The sequence below is a fragment of the Scylla paramamosain genome, chromosome 4 (genome assembly GCF_035594125.1).
Source record: "Scylla paramamosain isolate STU-SP2022 chromosome 4, ASM3559412v1, whole genome shotgun sequence".
Taxonomy (NCBI): Eukaryota; Metazoa; Arthropoda; class Malacostraca; order Decapoda; family Portunidae; genus Scylla; species Scylla paramamosain.
In genome coordinates, this window is record NC_087154.1 from 6,920,001 (window position 1) to 6,940,439 (window position 20,439).

Consider the following 20,439-nt stretch of genomic DNA (forward strand, 5'->3'; position numbering starts at 1 on the left):
AGCAGTGTTGCAAAGTGAAGGCTGGGAAAACTGCCCCGTGGATTGAACAGCATTCCCTTTACTTTTTACTTGTTAACGACGTGACATCACGGCGTAAATTAGCATCAAGGTTAGCGTGCATGGTTATCACCACAAAGGTGATTCCTCTACTCCTGTTTCCTGTTTTACTTCTTTTTTTTTTTTTTGTATGTGTGTGTGTGTGAGGGAGGGAGGAGAACAGTATCATTAGTGATTTTCTTTTTTTCTGTTGCTTGTCCGTCTCCCGGACAAAAAAAAAAAAAAAACATTAAGTACTTGGTCGGCACAAATTGACACAAACTCATATTATTCCCTATCCTGCTGCCACACGACTCTAGAACCTAATTAAGATTTCGAAATTTTTTTCTCGACTATTCCTAAAACAGTCTTCCTGGAGCTCAGACAGCAGTAGAAAATCCCACCATTACAAATCAATACAACAGCAACCATCATATTCCTTTACGAGCAAGAAACAAGACATGTAAAGAAAACCGTAATATCATCTTCCTTATTTGCATTAATATTCACATGTTTCTTCAAATATAAACAGGGAGGAACGGAGCATGTAATATTGGCATTAAGAGAATATTAAAAGCTTGTTTTCTCATAAATTAGTGCGTTATTAAAATCTTATATTAATCCTCTTTACATAATCTGAAGGAGGAGGAGGAGCAGGGGAAAAAATAAAAGGATGACCATAACGAGAACAAGGACATGGTGGTGGTAATTGAGAAGAGAAACTAGAAAAGACGTAACGAAGGAATTTTTTGTCAACATTCCTCCTCCTCCTCCTCCTCCTCTGAGAGCCTCGTCTTGTCTCGCGACGCGACAATACAAAAAGAACAAACGAATGCTCTCGAGTAGCTGTGTCTCCCTGCACGCTGTCTGTCTTTCCCCCTGCACGCCTTTCCATGCTCAGTAATAAGTATTTATATAATGAATATTCTTTCATTCTTTTCGCGTATAGTTCCGTTGTTTATTAGTTTCCCTATGTATTTTTAATTGTATTTTTCTTTTTTTTTTTTGTTCACAAACCTTCAATTTTCTGTTTTTGGTTGAGTGTACCTATCTCTTAGTCTTAGTCTCTCTCTCTCTCTCTCTCTCTCTCTCTCTCTCTCTCTCTCTCTCTCTCTCTCTCTCTCTCTCTCTCTCTCTCTCTCTCTCTCTCTCTTAAATTAACATAAGCTTGATGTGTAGCTGTGTTCATTACAGGCATATGCCAAAGCTTTATTATACTAAGGAGTAATACACACACAAAAAAAAAAAAAAAAAAAAAAAAAAATATATATATATATATATATATATATATATATATATATATATATATATATATATATATATATGTACATATATAGATAGATAGATAGATAGATAGATAGATAGATAGATAGATAGATAGATAGATAGATAGATAGATAGATAGATAGATAGATAGATAGATAGATAGATAGATAGATAGATAGATAGATAGATAGATAGATAACGAGGTGGAGACTATTCGCTGACTGACGAACGTTGCTTTATTTATAATATATTATTATTATTTTTTTTTACCAGAGAGAAAACTGAAAGGAAAATCAATTTCAAATATTTTCAACGGAGCTTCTTCTACACGCCTTAAATCTTCGTTCCAATAATCATACAAGAAAAGAAAATATAAATGATACACGTCCATTTCTTCCGGTCATTACTCTGTATTGCTCTTCCTTTCTATTGCCCTAGCAACATGTGTTCTTATTCTATTGTATTTTTTTTTCTTTGCTCTCTCAGAAGTCCGAGGTAGCAATATCGTAGCCTGTGACCATCGCCTCAGAAACTTTTACTCCTTCATCCCCTTTATCGTTAATCTCTGGACATTTCCACCGGTTTCTGTTTTTTCCTCTTCCCAACGACCCAAGTGTTGCTAGAGAGGAGCATCAAGACATTTCCAGAACGTAAGTGGTCATTTTTACTTTTGCTTCGACTTTCTGAGAGGCGAAAATGGGCCGGCTCCTCTTTTTTATTTTCTTATTGGCAGTTTCCTTGACACGAAAAATAAATAAACACTATCTTCACCACATGCCGTGTTGTTGCATTACTTACAACCGGACCTATATGTTCATTTGTTCTATTTTCAGTGTAAGAATGCCTCCTTCCAGACGGACGAGACTCCTTCAAACTGAGTAGGCGAACAGTCTGTGCTTTGCTAGGAAACACAATGAGAAGATGCTCTTGTTTGTGCGCGCGGCGGAGAGGAAAGATTTGTGCAATGCCCGGTGAAATTTTGTTGTGTTGTGTTGCGTTGTGTTATTGTTGTTGTTGTTGTTGTGTGTGTGTGTGTGTGTGTGTGTGTGTGTGTGTGTGTGTGTGTGTGTGTGTGTGTGTGTGTGTGTGGTGAAGCACCTCATACTCACGTCACCGCAAATTGAGAGACACGAGCGCATGTCCTTCCCGCCTCTTCCCGCCGCCCGCCCGTTACACTCCATGAATGGCAAGGAGGGACATCAGGCTACCGACAAAGCACCATTACAGCGCACAGAGACACGAATCCCTTCCAACCAAGGCCTTGTAATTGCGCCATCCTCGCACCGACACTCGCACTAATACACAACACACACACACACACACACACACACACACACACACACACACACACTAGAACGCTTCGCAATCACTGTATAGAAAGACATTACAGGTGGAATCCAGGTAAAAATGTAGTCCAGGTGTTCTATTTTCATCATATTTTACTCTTTTATTTATTTTTTTTTCAGAGTTTTGTGTTTCCTCTTCGTTAGAGTAGTAAGTACGTAACTCTTGTGGATGAAATTCGAAGAGCGCTTTTTGAGGTGAAGGTCAGTGACGAATTTGAAAACTTTTCCTCCACGGATGTGTCCTTCACCTAATTAGTCAACTTCCTATTCGTGGAATGATAAAAATAACCGCGTGGTGTGTGTGTGTGTGTGTGTGTGTGTGTGTGTGTGTGTGTGTGTGTGTGTGTGTGTGTGTGTGTGTGTGTGTGTGTGTGTGTGTGTGTGTGTGTGTGTGTATAAATGAACTACTTATCAGTTTGTGCGTCTCTCTCTCTCTCTCTCTCTCTCTCTCTCTCTCTCTCTCTCTCTCTCTCTCTCTCTCTCTCTCTCTCTCTCTCTCTCTCTCTCTCTCTCTCAGGAATCAATTCGATTTTCTGTCCTGTATCTGGCCGCCGCCATCTCTCTTCAAGATGGGGTTGACCTGACTCGTGTTGCTCCAGGAATAGAAACATGGACTAATTATCCCTGCCGAGTTGAAGATTCTTGTTTATTCTTGAATCTGTAAAACTTTTCTCTATTATTCTCCATTTATCCACTTATACCTATCGATCATAAAGACAAGAAATCCTTTGTCGCTCTTAATATACAAAATTTTATTGGAAAATGGAGACGTAGATGCACTAACCTAGTAATCCAATACTACATTACCGAAATTCTTATAACCTCCTTACACATGCTTCTTAAAACATTTACAGTTACATTATTCTGTCAAGAAAATCTCAGATAGCTTATAAGTTTGCTGTGATCCTGTGACCAAGCTGCCGCTGAGGAAATAAAGGAAAGGGAAGACCTGGGGCGAGAAGTCTCGAGTGCCACGTTCAATATCAGTTGACAATATTCAAGAGTTGTTTGAAATAATATTATCCTAAGTCATTATGTATCGTCTTCGCATATTTAATTTCTCTGTTAAATGAAAACAATTTTATGAAATAATTTGACCACAAGATCTTCACCTCGGCATTGCATCACTTACCGTTACGTCACGAATACATTAACCGTGACGTCACGAACAGATTAATCGTATCTCAAACTGGCAGCAACACAATCTGATTATGAAGTAATTATTTATGTTTCCCATCTCTCCTGTAATAAGGGATCTACATTAATCCTCCAGTAATAACTTTTTTTTATCATAATCCTACCTAAAACTTGAAAGGAAGTTGATCTCAATGATAATTGTTTTTAATCTTTTAAATGAAATTTATTTCCTTTGGTGATTAAGGGAAATATACAGTATTTATTCCAACAATAGCTTATATATCTCCAGCATAATTTCAGTTAATCATCTTCAACTTGTCAAGGACGGATCTATCTAGACGAGCAAGCCACGAGATGCCGCCCCTGAGCCACGCTGGCCTTCAACAATTAATAAATCCTGGGAACAACAGAGAAGACAATTAACGTTGTCATCGATCTAGCCAGTAAATAACAAAAACAACCGCGACAACAACGATGACAGCATCAACAACAACGATGACAGCATCAACAACAATGACTGCGATGACGGCGAAAAAGACGATGACATCAGCAACAACAATAACAACAACAACAACAACAACAACAACAACAACGACGACGACGACGACGACAGCAGCAACAACAACAAACCAAAGAAAACAACAACAGGGATGACGAGATGACAACGACGACAACAACACCAGCAACAGCAACAAAAACAACAACGACAATGACAATGATGACAACAACAACAACAACAACAACAACAACAACAACAACAACAACAACAACATGAGAACTATAGCGAGCTAAACAAAGGATCTGGCGTCGGTGTTGTAACAATGTGTGTGTGCGCATGTGTGTCCGTGTGTTGGTTAACTGACTGCCTGACTTGGTGGGCGAATAAATGAATGTCAGTTTGAATGAATGGACACACAGGAGGTTGTTATGTGAAACAATCCATTTCCTCTGAGGCAGGAACATCAAACGTAAGAATCAACGGCTACGCTTCAGGAAGAATAAGTGAAATAAAAGTAAAATGATCTTTAGCTGCAGAGAATTCTTTATATATATTGAACATGAGTCATATAAGTACGTAACAAATAAATAATACATAAATAAATAATACCTAACAGAGTAGAAAGGAATAACAACACAGTCAAACCTAAACTGCAGTAAGAAGTAAAAAATTGTAACCCATATTTTGTTGACATTAATACTGTAACAACAAATAACACTGCACAATGTCTAAAAATAAATGAATAAATAAATAAATAAATAAAAAAAAGTAAAAAAAAAGTAAATACGCCAAAAAAAAAAAATGCTTCGTCATTGCTACACAACACCCTGTGCATGAGTAGGAGAGGTAATAATAACGATAAATGAAAACAGACGATTACATCCAATTTACAGACTAGGATGTAAAGTCTTAGCAACCAAACCAATCATACTACCTTTCAAATCGCACAGTCATCAGTACACATCTCGATTCTAGTTTCTTCTCCATGCACAAAATACTCGCGTGCACTCAAGACACCATTTACCACACAAACGACAAAGAACTAAGTTATTTATCAATCCAAGACGATGCAGCAGTGCCATACTATTAGAGGACGACAAAATAAGCCAGGCATACATCCATCACTGTCCTCACAAATGGCTCACAGGAAGATACCTTGAAAATGTATTACCATGAAAACGGATTACCCTGAAAATAAACAACACTTTTCCAGCGAGAAGGAATACGATGGGGTGTGGAGCGTTGGCCGGGGCAGGTGCAGGTGCGAGATTGTACTTTTAAGCCAGCATAATTTCCTCGTATATTTCTCTCCCTTTTTCTAATTCCAGTGGACCAGAAAACAGAGCGAGGAGGAGGAGGAGGACACATCTAACAATGCCAACCATCGACAAGTCTTTATACCTTCCCTCTCGACAAACACCCAACACCCTTCCAAGAAAACTGATCGAGAGAGACTCCAATATCCTAAAGAGATTCCACGAAATTGAAAACTACCCACGAATTTGAAGAAAAAAAACATTCGATTCAACTTCAGGATTGGCTATTAGTCTTTACAATCCGCCGCCCCCTACCCCACTGTCTGTCTCCAAGCTCTCTCTCTCTCTCTCTCTCTCTCTCTCTCTCTCTCTCTCTCTCTCTCTCTCTCTCTCTCTCTTCTTTCTTCTACTTCTTCTTCTTCTTCTTCTTTGCTTTTTCTTTTCTTCTGCTTTTATCTTCTTCTTCTTTTTTTATTTTGTTCCTTTTTTTCTTTTTTCTTTTATTTTCTCTTCTCTTTTCCTATCTTTGTTCTCTTCTCGCTCTATCTATTCCCTCTCTCTCTCTCTAGGTGGGAAGAAAATTTCCATTACGTACACGTATTTTTTTTCTTTTTCTGTGTGGTTTGCTGTCTGCCTCTGCCTCTCTCTCTCTCTCTCTCTCTCTCTCTCTCTCTCTCTCTCTCTCTCTCTCTCTCTCTCTCTCTCTCTCTCTCTCTCTCTCTCTCTCTCTCTCTCTCTCTCTCTCTCTCTCTCTCTCTCTCTCTCTCTCTCTCTCTCTCTCTCTCTCTCTCTCTCTCTCTCTCTCTCTCTCTCTCTCTCTCTCTCTCTCTCTCTCTCTCTCTCTCTCTCTCTCTCTCTCTCTCTCTCTCTCTCTCTCTCTCTCTCTCTCTCTCTCTCTCTCTCTCTCTCTCTCTCTCTCTCTCTCTCTCTCTCTCTCTCTCTCTCTCTCTCTCTCTCTCTCTCTCTCTCTCTCTCTCTCTCTCTCTCTCTCTCTCTCTCTCTCTCTCTCTCTCTCTCTCTCTCTCTCTCTCTCTCTCTCTCTCTCTCTCTCTCTCTCTCTCTCTCTCTCTCTCTCTCTCTCTCTCTCTCTCTCTCTCTCTCTCTCTCTCTCTCTCTCTCTCTCTCTCTCTCTCTCTCTCTCTCTCTCTCTCTCTCTCTCTCTCTCTCTCTCTCTCTCTCTCTCTCTCTCTTGGATGATACAATGATGTTCTGCTGTGGAGGATAACATGGAAAGGAGTAATGCGTTTCCTGAGGTGAGGGAGGCGTGGGTGTCTTGCTGTACTGCGGCAATAACTCACCTCTGGGTGATGGGTGGGTGGCTGAGTGACGTGGGTGTTGCGCATGACACACATAACAGCTACGCCCCGACGATGCTGCAAGGGACGGAAGCAGCACTTATAATATGCAAAGGTTCAAGGGGAAGTGCTGTAACAGTGATTTGGGAATAGAGTTGACTGGAAGCTGTTGAAAGATTTGGTTTCATAACATTTTAGGAAGTTTAGATGTGAGAGATGAACAATACATGCTTTTACATATACGTACTCGTATAAAAGGAAGCCACTTTCTATGCAAGAGTAAGCCTGCACATGTTATACAACTACTGCATACGCTAGTAAGGAGGAAGGGACTGACTCTTCTCTTTATTTGGCTTGCAATATAATTTAGTCCTGTCGCCTGTTGCAGTTTGGCGCTAGTATCTAGTTTCTTTATCATGTCCATCTCATTTTGTAGGCCTCTGTCTTGTCTACTTCTGACGGAATATTGGTTTGTGATAACTGTTTTGCTGACCAGTAATATTTTATCTTATTATTAGTGTTACCCTGTTACTTTATCTGCTTACTTTATTTTATCATATTTCATTTTATTTATTCATTTATTATTACTTACTTTTTGGCTGATCTCTATCGGTGTCCTGCTTTTTTTCTCTCTTTCAGGCGCTACAGGTTAACACTCTATAACATTGTACGAATTTCTTAGTCAGGTTCGTACTAGATCATGACTAACCGTGTGTTCATGGATAAAGAAAATACCTATTAATCTTTACGATGGTACTTTGTTTCCATAACCGAAAAATAAAGATTATTTCTCACGATGGTACTTTCCTTTCACAACAAGTCTTCTCACCCACCTCTCTTGTGACACAGTGCTCATGGGCGGGAGGTGGTCGAATGGTCAGTGGTGTAGACCTTTTTCTGTTCAGTTATAGTGCTTGTTTTAATCAAATGACGTCGAGTGGAACAGACACCCAGTATGGCTGGCCTATTGTGACAAGTCTTCAAATTCTCCAAGACGTAATCTGATATCCAGCGTTTTTTGTTTTATTCTAATGAAATGCCGTCGCCTGGAGCAATCACCCAGACTTTTCGGTTTGCCTGTAGTGACAAGACTTCGAATTTCCCGTGATGTAACCTGACATCCCTTACTTTTTTTTTTCGTTGAGTGGTCGCCTAAAGGTGCTTTTTCGCAATCTTCTTATCGAGGAAACTTTTAATGACTCTTCCATGAAACACAAAATAAGTTTGCTTTTTCCCGCTACCTTGAAATTATGTATGTATATGTATGTGGGTATGAGAATGCATCATCTACTCGGTGTAATTAACAAGGGTACCTGAGGTCATTACGAGGTTGCTGTATACTCCCGAAATTCGTCCGTGACTCTCCCCAATAACATTTCACTGAGATAACGAGGGCCGCTGGCAGGCTGGGATTAATGCCTCATCGCTGTGTATTACCTGGCGCGGTGAGGAGTACGCGCCCACCTATTCCTCATTATTTACTCTCAAGCAGGAGAAAACACATAAATACTTAAAAATCTCGAACCAGAGAATTAATGTTAAATATAATGCACACGAGATTCAATAAAGTTTTATGTTTCATATTTAACTGCAAGTTAGTTTATTTATTTATTTTTTTACAGAGACTTACAATCTGTTACAAGTAAAGTTTAAAAGAAGTTGCGATAATCTTTTCAATCTGGACATTAACCCCACGACAAAATCACGGAAAAAAAAAAATAAATAAATAACGAAAGGAAACCAATCTCATCATCATTACCATCAACATAATCCTCTACAACACTTTCTCCATGTGGTCAGAGAAGAGCAATCTCAGAATTCTCCACCATCATTATCCATCAACCTCTAGTGAGTACTTTCCCCTGCAGAATAGAAAAATCTTCCCTACGTATATGGCCAGAGAAAAACAAACCTATAATTCATCATCACTACAACGACCATCATCAACCTTAACATTTCCCAGCAGAACAAAACTCTTTTCATACATAGTCAAGTAAAAATCAAGCCAGACATCACACAGCTTTGATATTATTGCTTTAACAAAAACTTGGTTAGATATGTCACCACACTCGTTTCTCACCACACTGGCTGGCTGGCTCTCGGTGTCCTGCCCGGGATGTGGAGCGCGAAAGGAAGACAAGGCCAATCTGTCTCCGCTTGGGATTAGTTCACGACCCAAGAATTGCCGAGAGCTGAAATTCCTCGGAGTCAAAGCTGGGCAGTTACCTTCCACCTGTACAGGGAAGAGAGGAGCCTGTCCGCCTTGTGAAAACGTACCGCATCTCATCCACTTATCGCTAAGGAGCTTACGGAGGCGTCTGGATGAGAGAGAGAGATAGATAGATAGAGATATATATATATATATATATATATATATATATATATATATAGAGAGAGAGAGAGAGAGAGAGAGAGAGAGAGAGAGAGAGAGAGAGAGAGAGAGAGAGAGAGAGAGAGAGAGAGAGAGAGAGAGAGAGAGAGAGAGAGAGAGAGAGAGAGAGAGAGAGAGAGAGAGAGAGAGAGAGAGAGAGAGAGAGAGAGAGAGAGAGAGAGAGAGAGAGAGAGAGAGAGAGAGAGAGAGAGAGAGAGAGAGACTGACCTTACCCCCTCACGTACACACAAAAAGAAAAAAAGCAAGACAAAAAGAAATTCAGGACACAGAAAACGTGTGACACATAAAAAGAAGGAGAAGGAGAAGGAGGACAAAACACCAAGACAACACATCTACACAGACAAGAAACGAGTATGGCCAAAAGCACAAGTGGGTTACGAAAAAGAAAGAGAAATAAAAGGAAAACGAGGGCAGCAGAAAGACGAGAAAAAATACACACAACTAAGTGGGAAAGAGGACAGAACCAAAAGGAAAATAAAAGAAAGGGAAGACCGAAAGCAACGTAAGGGGCGAGTTAAGGAAACACTTGAGCGCATTTACGTATAAAGAGAGACAGGAAAAGGAGATAAGTACGTAATTAAGTAGGTTAAGTGATGGCAGGAATAAGTGAGGTGAGTGACGAGGTGAACACGACCAAGAAAGTAATATAATCAAGAGCTTCCTGGTGACTCCTTCCTCCTGCTCCTCCTCCTCCGATACCCCTCACTCCTTCCACGAGTCTCGCCCCACTTCGGTAGGTCACACTTAAGGCTGCAGCGCGTCTTACCGATAACTGTATTACTGTCTTTGATTGTCTCTCTGAGGAATCTCGCCTTCATTCTTAACCGTGGCGGGAAGTCGCATCCTGTTTCCATATGCGTCACCACTGCAGCGGCTTGTGTAGACGGACATTAGATTCTGTTTATAATACAATTCTTTACATTGGTGAGGAGCGTATAAATAGGTTTGCTGAGAAGTAGGTTAGTAGGCAGGAAAGCAGGCAGGAAAGCAGGCAGAGAGGGAAGTACGAGTAGTAAGGCAGATAAGCAGGCCCTCGGAAAGGTAACAGAGCAGACAGGGAGAGAATTAACCAGGTAGGGAAACTGGCAGACAGGAAAACATACACAAAGACAAGACAGACAGCCAAGAATGGGAGCAGATAGACAGAAAAAACAAGCAGGTAGACAAATACATAGACGGACAAACAGACAAACACGCGACAAATGAATAAACAGACAGACAGGCGAGCAAACAAGCAGACAGATAAGCAGACAGTTAGCCAGGCAGACCGGCAAGCAGGCAACTAATAGGTAGGTAGATAGGGAAACAAGCAACGAGGCAGGCAGGCAGGGAAGCAGGTAGAGAGTCAGGCAGGGAAACAGGCAGAGAGGCAGACAGGATGTAGAGGAAGCAAGCAGGCAGGGAAGCAGATAGATAGACAGGCAGGGAAGCAGTCAGCGAGGCAGGCAGGTCGTCAAAGAAGCAGACAGGCAAGGAAGCAGGCAGAGAAGGAAGCAAGCAGGCTGATAGATAAACTGGATGGATTCGGGAGATAGGCGGGCGGAGCGCTGGCTTGGTAAATGATCGATTCAGTAATCATTTCCTTGACGTGGCTGACGGTTTGGGAACTTGAGATAAACTGAAGCCTGAGCAGGAGCATTCAGTCCATTACTGTTGCAATCACCACTACCATTATTACCACACTGGGGAGACTGGAGACGCTCCATGGAAACACCCTGGAAACCACCCTCCGGAGATCTCCTTTCTTTATGTGTTTGTTCCTGCAGAGATAAATTTGGCGTCTCGTCTCTGCTACCTCCTTTAAAGGCGGCGTAAGACTGGTAGATAAATTATTACGAACGTTTTCTTCCATTTCCTGACCTATGAACACTACTGATGTCTTGTGTGGCAGCCATCGAGAGAGAGAGAGAGAGAGAGAGAGAGAGAGAGAGAGAGAGAGAGAGAGAGAGAGAGAGAGAGAGAGAGAGAGAGAGAGAGAGAGAGAGAGAGAGAGAGAGAGAGAGTGTGTGTGTGTGTGTGTGTGTGTGTGTGTGTGTGTGTGTTTGGTGAGTACACACAATTAGCAACTAACACAGGCTTAATGGAGCACGAGAGGTGACCTGCCCCCAGGCCTCGTTACACAGGCCGGCCTCCACGTAATGGCACAAGGGCGCATTAGAAACCAGACAGGAGACGATTCTGGGCCACACTAGACTACTGAAGGACTTTATGTGGCTGTGTATTTTATTTATATTTCCATTGGTGGTAGGGTAATGATATCTGAGAGTTAGTGGAATTTATAACCCTGATTTAAATTTGTGGTCATTGTTGAATAGCAGTTGAATGGGAACTTCAATACTAATGTACGTTGGTATTGACAGGAGAGTATTCTGTGATGGTGTGATGGCAGCAGTCTGAGCAAAGATAGATTATTACATAGCCAACTTTTTCTCCTGTTGCCTTTATATACTGCAACTGTTTTAGCTTGTTCCTGAATATTTGGGGTTTATTAGAAGTGCCGGTCATAAGGTCAAAGGAGAAACATCGTTAGTATACTTTATTATATTGATCACATCCACAAAGGGAGGTCTCCTTACGGTCTTCACATTCCCTTTAATTTAAATGGTTTAATGGTTTTTCCTCATATAAAACGTTGTGGTGCTTAAATTTAAATGGTTTAATGGTTTTTCCTCATATAAAACGTTGTGGTGCATGTCCAGACCATGATTTAGAAAGTTCCCACGTACAGTAACAGAAGTGTTCTAGTATTGTAAACATTTCAGTGCCTGTAGTTCTATTTTAACAGTGAAGCCATACATTGTTGCTTAGAGAGGGCACAGAAGGTATCGTTGGTCTTGGTTACCGCTTCTACCATTATTTCACACACTGCAGAACTTCTTCCTTTATAAGTCTCTCATGAAGTTCCATACACAATAATACAATTTCATAAACTCCCGGCTTCCTCTCTTCCTATCAGCTTCCTTTCTAGACAATCTATTGGTGTGGCGGATGATGAGAGTTTTTAATCCAAGTCCCAAAGTGCATTTTATTTATATTTCCTTCCTGTTCCAAACATCACCAGGGGTCTTTTACTATTCATAAATTATTCTGATCCTATCGCAAATCAAAGCGCACCCCCTTCCAGTGTGAATTTGAGTGACGGTAGCAGTGTCCATAATTTCTGATCGTTGTTTGACAGTTGAATTCCCAAATCAAGCTTAACTTCCCATCAGATGATACAAAGCGTCCGACTTAAATTTGTATTTCTGGGTGGAGAAGAGAGAATGTGTTAGTCTTACATCACAAAGCCTGGTCATTTATCAACCTGCCCTTCTCTTTAACGGCACTCGATTAACTTCCTCCTCTGCAGAGGAGGAAGTTAATATGTCATTCATATGTCATTATGACATATGTCATTCTCTATAAAAAGGACCAAGAGGGCAATTTCATATCTGTGCTCCTAATAACTACCTTGGTGATGTCCCGAATTCTGTATCGTCTGTACCACTTCTTCTCCCCTTCCAGCTGTTCCCTTTATGAAAAATCTGATTCGCCCTTGCAAGAAGATCTATTGTTACGGGTAAGTTCTTCCACTCATAACCTCTAAACAGTGATGAAAAGTTCGAGTCTTTTTCAGCAGTTTTCCTTCCCTAATGACCCCCACCTTCATATTCCATCTTAACTCTTTACTTCCATTTTTCCCATTTATTTTTATCTTAACAGTTCCTCCCAACTCGTTAAACACATACCTTTCCCTCTACCGTGGCACTTTTACTTACAACTTCCTACTTTCTTTATATCGGTAATGGAAAAATCAGCAACTATCTTCACGTTTTCTTTCCCTTACACTCCCGCAGAAGCTCACAGGGATATTTACTTCTTTGCCCATCAATTAGCGAGTCTATCCTCTTTTTACTTTCCTTGTTTACTACAACTTGAGCTTCGCCAATAGGCAGCACCAACACATCTCAGATTCTTGAACTTTTCAGTATTCCGATTTTCTTATGTGGTACAGCCTAGATGCCAGGTTTAATGAACACTCCCTTTTATGACTGTTGGCTGGTGTGTCTCTCTTCTGCCACGAAATATAATGAGAAGAGGACAAGAAAACTTACCAGAGGGGATAATCAAATCTAGGAGTATTGTTGCTAGAAACTTGCTACGCAGGCACAATTATCTCGGCGGCAGTGAGCCAACTGAAGCAACTCAGTTTAATTAAGTTCCCCTGGATTTCTTCAGGTAAAATTCTCATTTTTTTTCTCATCATACACAACCATTCTCCCTTGCTCTTCAGACACCTCTATTGCATTTAACGTTCTCCTCCTCCTGGCATCACAACTCTCGCACCATATCCAGTTATCACCTTCACCCATCACTCATTGCCTGCTTACCTGTCATCAAACAACCCTCCTTTACCTAACTTTACATCTCATACTTTAATCACCATTTTTTTCTTCATACCTACTTCTCTTCTTTCGTCTCTTTCTGCGAGAGAGAGAGACAGAGAGAGAGAGAGAGAGAGAGAGAGAGAGAGAGAGAGAGAGAGAGAGAGAGAGAGAGAGAGAGAGAGAGAGAGAGAGAGAGAGAGAGAGAGAGAGAGAGAGAGAGGTACGGTGTCATGACCTCTATTTCATCTTCAGACATGCTAACGACCTTATTACAGAGGCGACGGCAATGGCAAATATATACGTACAGATGTATTTTGGTGTGTAAGGGGATACGAGGATTGAAAAACAAAAAAACAATAAAGACCCAATTAATTGCTCTTCCTCCAGAACTCTGTCGCTTCAGACTCCACGAACCCTAATGCCCTCCTGAACTTGAGGAATGGGACCACAAAGAAAGGTGATTCAACATCGATTCTCGCGAAGATGGAATATTTCAATGATTCCAAAGGTTATTGGAGACTGAGAAGAAAGAGAGAAGGAAGGAAAGATGACGACGGCGAGGGTGAATAATAAAAATGATGATGATGATAATAATAATAATAATAATAATAACAGAAGAAGAAGAAGAAGAAGAAGAAGAAGAAGAAGAAGAAGAAGAAGAAGAAGAAGAAGAAGAAGAAGAAGAAGAAGAAGAAGAAGAAGAAGAAGAAGAAGAAGAAGAAGAAGAAGAAGAAGAAGAAGAAGAAGAAGAAGAAGAAGAAGAAGAAGAAGAAGAAGAAGAAGAAGAAGAAGAAGAAGAAGAAGAAGAAGAAGAAGAAGAAGAAGAAGAAGAAGAAGAAGAAGAAGAAGAAGAAGAAGAAGAAGAAGAAGAAGAAGAAGAAGAAGAAGAAGAAGAAGAAGAAGAAGAAGAAGAAGAAGAAGAAGAAGAAGAAGAAGAAGAAGAAGAAGAAGAAGAAGAAGAAGAAGAAGAAGAAGAAGAAGAAGAAGAAGAAGAAGAAGAAGAAGAAGAAGAAGAAGAAGAAGAAGAAGAAGAAGAAGAAGAAGAAGAAGAAGAAGAAGAAGAAGAAGAAGAAGAAGAAGAAGAAGAAGAAGAAGAAGAAGAAGAAGAAGAAGAAGAAGAAGAAGAAGAAGAAGAAGAAGAAGAAGAAGAAGAAGAAGAAGAAGAAGAAGAAGAAGAAGAAGAAGAAGAAGAAGAAGAAGAAGAAGAAGAAGAAGAAGAAGAAGAAGAAGAAGAAGAAGAAGAAGAAGAAGAAGAAGAAGAAGAAGAAGAAGAAGAAGAAGAAGAAGAAGAAGAAGAAGAAGAAGAAGAAGAAGAAGAAGAAGAAGAAGAAGAAGAAGAAGAAGAAGAAGAAGGAAGAAGGAAAAGGAAGAAGAAAAAGAAGTGATAGCAGAGTTTCTCTCTCTCTCTCTCTCTCTCTCTCTCTCTCTCTCTCTCTCTCTCTCTCTCTCTCTCTCTCTCTCTCTTCTTTCTTTCTTTCTTTCTTTCTTTCTTTCTTTCTTTCTTCCTTTCTTTCTTGCTTGCTTGCTTGCTTCCTTCCTTCTTCTTTTTCTTCTTCTTCTTCTTCTTCTTCTTCTTCTTCTTCTTCCCCGCCACACACGAGAGAGAGAGAGAGAGAGAGAGAGAGAGAGAGAGAGAGAGAGAGAGAGAGAGAGAGAGAGAGAGAGAGAGAGAGCAACAAATTGGTTTTCAATATTTCCGCTTCCCTTTTATCACAACAGAATACATCTTGAAGGGCGAACTGCAAAATACGGCAAGCTTTCAATCGCACTTGAACATTTTATCAAATACAGAGAAAACTGGTGCTGAAAACCGTTAAATACAAAAAGATCAATCCACACTAATGGAATCACCTCACGCGCGTGGTGGCCGAGAGGCTCAACCTTTATGTGAATGTCAAACCAAATAAAGAAGTAGAATCAATACTTAGGAATTCTTTCTTTTTTCCTGTTCAACGTTCACGGTAATGGTTAGAAAACGTGCTTCTTATTTTCATTATTCTGTGGCGTTGCGATCCTGGATTTCGTAAGGGTAGATAATATTTCTGACATATTACACTAGACAGGTTTCGTAATGCTATTGCACACAGTCAGTCACACATGAAGCCACTTATATACATGTCATACTTATTTTGAAGCTTACTTACAGGAGAACAGACCACACACTACAGGACAGAAAGAAATGGAAGAAGAGGCTGGCTCGACTGACGAAATAACAATAATCTGGATGTAGAAGTAAGATGTAAGTAATAAAGGCAAGCTACACCAGAAAGATTTCGTATTTTTATGTAAGAGGGGCTTTGTCCTATGGCAACGAAAAAGAATGAAAAAAGACCCACTGAAGGTGCCACTCCTTCAAGAGCATATCCTGAAAAGGATTATCCAAAATTTGAGAAGTGTTTTGAAACCACACATACATCCACACAATCAACCACCCACACACACCCACCCACACACACACACAAAGACAGAGGCACAGCTACCAATTTCCCTTCCGCGCACGAGGTTTACAGGAAATAGCAGTTTCACCATTTTCACGACTGAAGTTCATGACCCTCGTGAAAAGATGCTCAGGGCGCCTTTTTTGACACCCCAGGCTGGTCTGAAACTATGGCAATCATGCTTAATTGTCAGGGTGCGATGACCTGCGTGTGCATCTTTAGCCTGAAGACTCCATAGTAAAGCACTAATTGTACTCGAAAAAAATGTATATCATTCAGCTGGACTTGAATGCGCAACCCTGCATTCACCAGCGCCGTGCCTTGACCCTTCTGTTTATATGGGAATAGTTTGTTTGAGGTGGCAGTGCTGCGTGCTAGCCACATTTGTAACTCGTACACATTAGTCGCAACATATAACAGGTGAAATTAAGTGCAAGAGGATCATATTGTAGACGTTTACCTATTCATAGTTATTTGTTCTTGCGTGGATCCACTACTTGCTATACTCTCCTTCTTGTTAGTTCTCATTTGCGAATCGAATTTAGGAGGTGACTTGTATCACATATTAATGGCTTGTGAATGATACTTGTGTGTGTGTGCGTGTGTATGTGTGTGTGTGTGTGTGTGTGTGTGTGTGTGTGTGTGTGTGTGTGTGTGTGTGTGTGTGTGTGTGTGTGTGTGTGTGTGTGTGTAGTAGTAGAAGTAGTCGTACTCATCATCATCATCATCATCATCATCATCATCATCATTTACGAGTTTTATTTTTTTTCAAGTAGCAGTCTTACCGGCTGGCAATCTACACACATATTAACCCTATGTTAATATCTACACTACGGCATTTGCTACCACATGGCGCTGACAACCTTAAAGACCAGGCCGGGATAATCAGGCCAGTTTGTGTATTTTCAGGAGTTTGTTTCTTCCCCCTGAGCAGTGGATCACAACTCCCGACTTCAACCAAGTACTTATTCATTGCTAGGTGAACGCTACACATCAAAGAAAGTCTGCCAAAAGACTTCTCACCTGTCCTGGGAATCGGGCACGATAACCACTGCAGTGTGTGTGTGTGTGTAAGTGAACTGAGGTCATTCCAGGTAACCATCCAATAACTCCCACCACGCCTTAAAACATTCTGGAAATAAAAAAAATAAAAAATAATGCACATACAACCAGTGACCAGCAAATCTACCGGCGAGTGCCTTATGATCTGGAGAGAAATTAAGCGATTAGTGTAACATTTGCTGACTTCATTATGTGGATGTTAGAACATAAGAACACAAGAAAATATGGGAAACTGCAAGAAGCCATCAGGCCTATACGTGGCAGTTTCTGCATGAAGCATACCTACCTATTTCATCGCATCATCACTGTCCATAAATCTGTCTAATCTTCCTTTAAAGCTCTCTAATGATTCAGCACTAACAACACGATTACTAAATCCATTCCATTCATCTACCACTCTATTTGAGAAGCAATTCTTTCCTATCTCTTTCTTAAACCTAACTTTTCAAGCATGAATCCATTATTTCTTGTTTTATCCTGAAAATTTTGCTAACGTCACTCTTATATCCCGTATATCACTTAATTAAAGACCACTATCAAGTCCCCTGCATTTAATTACCTTACATATACTTCTTTTCAGCCCTATAACCTACCAGTCATCCACTTGGGGTCATTCTTATGTGATATTATTAATAATGGTGAGAATAATACCAACAATAATAGTAACACTAATAAATGAAGTAACATTAATATTCACGAATGGAAAGATGAGCCAAGAAAATGTCAGTGATATACTTGAAGAAGGCCAGGTTACCACTGCTCCTAACATCTAAAGAAACAAAGTCTGTTCATGCCACTACTCTCGTTCAGACAGGCACACAGACACACAAGCACGCAGCGGTTCACTGATGAGTGTTACGTACAGAGCTGCGCATAAAACATGAAACACATCATATATGCAGATACTGTGTGGAAACTGGGAACGAAAGACTGATAAAATGCAAAACTATAAAATCATGTGGAGAAAAAAAAAATCTGAAAAAAATGTAAAAGTATAAAATCTGAAAAAAACTAGGTACTTATTGACTAAAAAAATAAATGAAACATTTTTAAGATTAATTACAAATGGCAAGATACTAAGTAAAATATATAAAAACAATATAAAACGATTAGAGTTACAGGTGAAGTGGTGTGCAAAGGATTAACGTCACTGGCGCCCTCAAGACATTCATTCGCTAAACAACGTCATGAAGCGACCTTCACCGCGCGGCTGTAAAAATATTCTGAAAAAAATATCAATAATCCTTAACAGCTTACTGGGTCATTTCTCTCCCTGCATTCTAATTTTGTGCTGAAACTCCATAAAACCGTTACAAAATGAGCAACAAATAAATAAGTCAGACAACCCGGAAACACAAACTAAAAAAAATGTATATAAACCGTGTATCATTATCTCCCCCTAAAATAATAATAATAGAACAAATATATGAATAAGTAAAATACAAGTCAGAAAAAGAAAAAAAAAAAAAACTGTCTCAGTGTTTTCCAGCATCATAATCACAGCTCCCTCATCACCTCGCTGCCTCCACCACGCACTCACTCACTCACATTAAGAAACCCGACTGCCTTTTTTTCTTTTCACAGCGGTAATGAACAACAACTTCCGCCTCCGTAATTACGCTGATTAGAAGCACACCAGCCTTGTGTCGCATCTTGTGTCTCAACCAGTCCCTTTGAAACGTGTCTGACTGTTGCGCTGATCATTGTTCGCTATCCGGTGCGTATGCTAAGGGTATATGTGCTTAATTGTGTCATTTTTATTCTATTAATTGAAGTCGAAAACGTGTGTGTGTGTGTGTGTGTGTGTGTGTGTGTGTGTGTGTGTGTGTGTGTGTGTGTGTGTGTGTGTGTTAGTGATGTCTATTATGTGCAGAATCAATTTTTCACGCCACGCGCACACACTAATGAAACAGATGCTTGTGAATTCCACGCGCGCCAGCACAGAAGTAACTGCCTCCATTATTAATCATGAGCGACGCAGATAACTTATCTCATAACAAATTTACGACACGCAATTTCCTATAAACATTTCATCATAGTGCACATATTCACAAACACACAGACATACCTACCTACCCACCCACCCATCAACACACACACACACACACACACATACACTGATCCCTAAATCTGCTGTAATTCCCTCCCTGTCATTTGTTGAGTTGGCCAGTGTTTTCCCTGCCACTGCCATGAACAAGAGGATAAAGTGATCCAAGGTGCGTGAAGTTTTTAGTTTTACCTTCATTGCCTCGAACTGCGTCATATCCCAGCTCTCTCCGGGAGGCCAGAGGGTCTGCCACGTGTCAAGTCGTTCTCAAGACCTTGGTGAATTTCATGCAAGCGCGCACACACCCTACAGTTATGTTGCTAACAAAGCATAGTGTTGATCCCATAACTGCACACGCTCATGATATATTCATTATTCGATGCGACACACACACACACACACACACACACACACACACACACACACACACACAGCAGGAAGCAGGTTCCCTTCACTCGGATTCTTCTTCCCGGTCGATCCTCCAGCCACGAAATTATTATCTTCAGTTTTTTCACTCCATCTCCCGTCTTCTGTTTCGGCATCTTAAGAGTCCTTTTGCTCATTCTTGTGTCCAATGTAACCTTATCATCCTTGAAATAATATCTGGTCACTGGCCACTCCACGTCCTCAGCTGGAGATTTGTGGACCCTGGAGTGTGGCGTGTCGGTTCAGCATGTTTTGATGGTCATATTACTTCTTGGCTAGTCTCCGTGCCCTGTCTCCCTCGTGGCAGGTTCACCGGGTCTTTATAGGTGATACTCGTACCTTCTCATGCTTGCTCCTACGGATCTCAAGAATCTCCCATTCAAGTAGAGAGATTTACAAGATACGGACACGCGTATGTCTACTCAAGCACATGCATATATACGTGGACACACACACACACACACACACACACACACACACACACACACACACACACACACACACACACACACACACACACACAGTTGAATGCCACACTTCAGAGTAAATCAAGTGAGGCGAGGTTCATTGTGAAAACTTTTACTTCATCTCATCAGGGAAGGTTTGTGCCATCAGGCTGTCACTTCATCCCACGAGTGAGTGACACTGCAGTGACTGAAAACAAACTTAACTACATACCGTAGACGTATCACTTTTTTTTATGACGCTTCCGTATTCAAAGTAACATTGATATCAAGCACGTGGAAGTACGCAAGTTACCTCCCACAATCTTGTTTAGAAAAGCTGCTGGAGTTGGCATCCCATTACTCAAAGGTAACTGAGGATTCATCAGTTTACCTGGTAACAGACAAGTTTTCCCCCCGAGGAATTTT

The 20,439-nt window shown here is 40.6% G+C and overlaps 1 long non-coding RNA gene across 3 annotated transcripts in view; it reads right to left on the reverse strand.

Moving 5' to 3' along the window:
- LOC135099564 (uncharacterized) overlaps positions 1–20,439 on the reverse strand; it is a 226,580-nt gene that overhangs the window by 64,109 nt on the left and 142,032 nt on the right. Inside the window, exon 4 of one of the 3 annotated variants that reach the window (XR_010268142.1) lies at positions 6,839–6,913. The exons of the other annotated variants lie outside the window; for them this stretch is intronic. This is a non-coding gene — a long non-coding RNA (uncharacterized LOC135099564). The remainder of the gene's footprint in view (positions 1–6,838; positions 6,914–20,439) is intronic. 3 annotated transcript variants of the gene reach the window in all.